The sequence below is a fragment of the Dendrobates tinctorius genome, unplaced genomic scaffold (genome assembly GCF_039654945.1).
Source record: "Dendrobates tinctorius isolate UK_male_01 unplaced genomic scaffold, ASM3965494v1 ptg000462l, whole genome shotgun sequence".
In the NCBI taxonomy this organism is placed as follows: domain Eukaryota; kingdom Metazoa; phylum Chordata; class Amphibia; order Anura; family Dendrobatidae; genus Dendrobates; species Dendrobates tinctorius.
In genome coordinates, this window is record NW_027362124.1 from 510,001 (window position 1) to 515,000 (window position 5,000).

At 37.4% G+C, this 5,000-nt stretch overlaps 2 non-coding genes across 2 annotated transcripts; both read left to right on the forward strand.

Annotated features, from left to right (window-relative positions):
• Window positions 1-489: 489 nt before the first annotated feature.
• On the forward strand, window positions 490-571 carry TRNAS-CGA (transfer RNA serine (anticodon CGA)). Its single transcript has one exon. It is a non-coding gene; the product is annotated as a tRNA-Ser (tRNA).
• Window positions 572-3,662: 3,091 nt separating this feature from the next.
• TRNAS-AGA (transfer RNA serine (anticodon AGA)) lies at window positions 3,663-3,744 on the forward strand. Its single transcript has one exon. It is a non-coding gene; the product is annotated as a tRNA-Ser (tRNA).
• The last annotated feature ends 1,256 nt before the right edge of the window (window positions 3,745-5,000 follow it).

The window sequence follows — 5,000 nt, forward strand, 5'->3', positions numbered from 1 at the left end:
CTTTTTTTGTAGCACACAAAAGTCAATCAGGACTCTTTATAGGGTCTTTCGAACCTTACCCTTTACTTGTATTATAGGTATGGAGCTGTTCAAAGTGAAAAACAGCTGAAGATTGATATGGTAATTTCAGTTAACCGCTAGACATTTTTGGAAACTTGAGATGGTTAATAGACGCTCCAAAGCCTAATCAAATGAACATCAAGTCTTTTTTACTTGGAAATGATTATGTTCAGTCTTCTCAGCATTTTCGGATTATTTTTAAGGATGTTTTTGGAGATGACTGACTCCAAATCCACATTATGAAGAGGGAAAAGCTTTAAACTGTGAATGGTTCCCATGGATGATGACTTTAAATCAGATTTTTGCATTTTACTGAGACCTTGTATTTTCTTTTCATTTTCTGAGATGTCTTCCAGAGGGTTGATCACTGAGCTTGATCATGGTGCTATTAGAAAACATGTGTGAAACTCATAACAGCTTGACGTCCGAGAAGTCGTGGCCGAGTGGTTAAGGCGATGGACTCGAAATCCATTGGTGTCTCCCCGCGCCGGTTCAAATCCTGCCGACTACGTCTATGTTTCAATAATTTTTGACCTTTTATCTTTGTTGTTCAATTTGCATGTTTACTAGTCTATTCCCCATGACAGTGATCTGTGATGGAGTGAGTTTCTAGGACCAATCTGACTTTATCTTTGACTGTTCTTTAGATAATCTATTCTGGAGCAACATTACATGTGCGACTTGCCGCTAATCAAAAGAAGCACCGTGGGTGCCATCAGGTAAGAGGTTTTTCTCTTCATCTTGTCCAGCAGCCACAGACCGCTGTCCTGGCTAATGGACTGGGACATGCACTTTGATTTGCACAAACCTTAAATTATCTCTCAGATGAAGCCTTTTACCATGCAATGCTAATCTTTATCAACTACTGGATGAAGAGTTTTCTAACAGTATAAGTTTTGCAATTTATTTTTTTCACACTTTTTCCAAGTAACAGATACAGCAATCTTTTTACTAGCCACTTTTCATCAACATTTCAAACTGTCCTAGCTGTGATATCGTGGAAATGTTGGTAAATTTGTGGAATGAAAGGTTATAAGATATCAATTTACCATTGTGTATGATTGCAGATTTGCACTGCAGCTTTGGAGCCTGTTTTCGCCATCGTTCACGATTTCATATGCTTTATTCAGCACAACAAGCCGCAGCCATGACTGTGTAATGGTTGGTTCCATGGTGTAATGGTTAGCACTGTGGACTTTGAATCCTTTTATCTGAATTCAAATCTCTGTGGAACCTGGGCACACATTTCAATTTTTCCATCTGCACTCAGATCGACGATGCCCAATGTTTATGATGAAACAAGCAATTTAAAATCCACATAATAAAAGACAAAAAAAGAGTTCAAGGATTCATGGAATACCATGGTCAAAGCTGTCAATCAAGTAGGATTAGCAAAAATTAAAATTGTCTATGTCACTCATTGTCTATGTCATACCAAGCAATCTCATACTCTGTGACTTGAGTCAATATTCACATAACACTCTTTCCAAGTGGGTGAATCTGACAAGGATTTGAAGCCAAAATGGCTTCAGGAAGTGTTTTTGATTTTTCTCTAAGCCATCTTTTCTTGTGTTTTCCAGAATTTCCTAAAGTGCCTTATAAACATTTTTGGTGGTGTTTTTCTAAAAATTCTTTTCGCCGTCTTTTGAATGTGTTTTGTGGCTTTTTTTGTAGCACACAAAAGTCAATCAGGACCCTTTATAGGGTCTTTCAAACCTTACCGTTGACTTGTATTATAGGTATGCAGCTGTTCAAAGTGAAAAACAGCTGAATATTGATATGGTAATTTCAGTTAACCGCTGGACATTTTTGGAAACTTGAGATGGTTAATAGACGCTCCAAAGCCTGATCAAATGAACATCAAGTCTTTTTTACTTGGAAATGATTATGTTCAGTCTTCTCAGCATTTTTGGATTATTTTTAAAGATGTTTTTGGAGCTGACTGACTCCAAATCCACATTATGAAGAGGGAAAAGCTTTAAACTGTGATTGGTTCCCATTGATGATGACTTTAAATCAGATTTTTGCATTTTACTGAGACCTTGTATTTTCTTTTCATTTTCTGAGATGTCTTCCAGAGGGTTGATCACTGAGCTTGATCATGGTGCTATTAGAAAACATGTGTGAAACTCATAACAGCTTGACGTCCGAGTAGTCGTGGCCGAGCGGTTAAGGCAGTTTTTCTCTTGATCTTGTCCAGCAGCCACAGACCGCTGTCCTGGCTAATGGACTGGGACATGCACTTTGATTTGCACAAACCTTAAATTATCTCTCAGATGAAGCCTTTTACCATGCAATGCTAATCTTTATCAACTACTGGATAAACAGTTTTCTAACAGTATAAGTTTTGCAATTTATTTTTTTCACACTTTTTCCAAGTAACAGATACAGCAATCTTTTTACTAGCCACTTTTCATCAACATTTCAAACTGTCCTAGCTGTGATATCGTGGAAATGTTGGTAAATTTGTGGAATAAAAGGTTATAAGATATCAATTTACCATTGTGTATGATTGCAGATTTGCACTGCAGCTTTGGAGCCTGTTTTCGCCATCGTTCACGATTTCATATGCTTTATTCAGCACAACAAGCCGCAGCCATGACTGTGTAATGGTTGGTTCCATGGTGTAATGGTTAGCACTCTGGACTTTGAATCCTGTTATCTGAATTCAAATTTCTGTGGAACCTGGGCACACATTTCAATTTTTCCATCTGCACTCAGATCGACGATGCCCAATGTTTATGATGAAACAAGCAATTTAAAATCCACATAGTAAAAGACAAAAAAAGAGTTCAAGGATTCATGGAATACCATGGTCAAAGCTGTCAATCAAGTAGGATTAGCAAAAATTAAAATTGTCTATGTCACTCATTGTCTATGTCATACCAAGCAATCTCATACTCTGTGACTTGAGTCAATATTCACATAACACTCTTTCCAAGTGGGTGAATCTGACAAGGTTTTGAAGCCAAAATGTCTTCAGGAAGTGTTTTTGATTTTTCTCTAAGCCATCTTTTCTTGTGTTTTCCAGAATTTCCTAAAGTGCCTTATAAACATTTTTGGTGGTGTTTTTCTAAAAATTCTTTTCGGCGTCTTTTGAATGTGTTTTGTGGCTTTTTTTGTAGCACACAAAAGTCAATCAGGACCCTTTATAGGGTCTTTCCAACCTTACCGTTGACTTGTATTATAGGTATGGAGCTGTTCAAAGTGAAAAACAGCTGAAGATTGATATGGTAATTTCAGTTAACCGCTGGACATTTTTGGAAACTTGAGATGGTTAATAGACGCTCCAAAGCCTGATCAAATGAACATCAAGTCTTTTTTACTTGGAAATGATTATGTTCAGTCTTCTCAGCATTTTTGGATTATTTTTAAGGATGTTTTTGGAGCTGACTGACTCCAAATCCACATTATGAAGAGGGAAAAGCTTTAAACTGTGAATGGTTCCCATTGATGATGACTTTAAATCAGATTTTTGCATTTTACTGAGACCTTGTATTTTCTTTTCATTTTCTGAGATGTCTTCCAGAGGGTTGATCACTGAGCTTGATCATGGTGCTATTAGAAAACATGTGTGAAACTCATAACAGCTTGCCGTCCGAGTAGTTGTGGCTGAGTGGTAAAGGCGATGGACTAGAAATCCATTGGGGTCTCCCCGCGCAGGTTCAAATCCTGCTGACTACGTCTATATTTCAAAAACTTTTTGACCTTTTATCTTTGTTGTTCAATTTGCATGTTTACTAGTCTATTCCCCATGACAGTGATCTGTGATGGAGCGAATTTCTAGGACCAAACTGACTTTATCTTTGACTGTTCTTTAGATAATCTATTCTGGAGCAACATTACATGTGCGACTTGCCGCTAATCAAAAGAAGCACCGTGGGTGCCATCAGGTAAGAGGTTTTTCTCTTGATCTTGTCCAGCAGCTACAGACCGCTGTCCTGGCTAATGGACTGGGACATGCACTTTGATTTGCACAAACCTTAAATTATCTCTCAGATGAAGCCTTTTACCATGCAATGCTAATCTTTATCAACTACTGGATGAACAGTTTTCTAACAGTATAAGTTTTGCAATTTATTTTTTTCACACTTTTTCCAAGTAACAGATACAGCAATCTTTTTACTAGCTACTTTTCATCAACATTTCAAACTGTCCTAGCTGTGATATCGTGGAAATGTTGGTAAATTTGTGGAATGAAAGGTTATAAGATATCAATTTACCATTGTGTATGATTGCAGATTTGCACTGCAGCTTTGGAGCCTGTTTTCGCCATCGTTCACGATTTCATATGCTTTATTCAGCACAACAAGCCACAGCCATGACTGTGTAATGGTTGGTTCCATGGTGTAATGGTTAGCACGCTGGACTTTGAATCATGTTATCTGACTTCCAATCTCAGTGGAACCTGGGCACACATTTCAATTTTTCCATCTGCACTCAGATCGACGATGCCCAATGTTTATGATGAAACAAGCAATTTAAAATACACGTAATAAAAGACAAAAAAAGAGTTCAAGGATTCATGGAATACCATGGTCAAAGCTGTCAATCAAGTAGGATTAGCAAAAATTAAAATTGTCTATGTCACTCATTGTCTATGTCACTCATTGTCTATGTCATACCAAGCAATCTCATACTCTGTGACTTGAGTCAATATTCACATAACACTCTTTCCAAGTGGGTGAATCTGACAAGGATTTGAAGCCAAAATGGCTTCAGGAAGTGTTTTTGATTTTTCTCTAAGCCATCTTTTCTTGTGTTTTCCAGAATTTCCTAAAGTGCCTTATAAACATTTTTGGTGGTGTTTTTCTAAAAATTCTTTTCGGCGTCTTTTGAATGTGTTTTGTGGCTTTTTTTGTAGCACACAAAAGTCAATCAGGACCCTTTATAGGGTCTTTCGAACCTTACCGTTGACTTGTATTATAGGTATGGAGCTG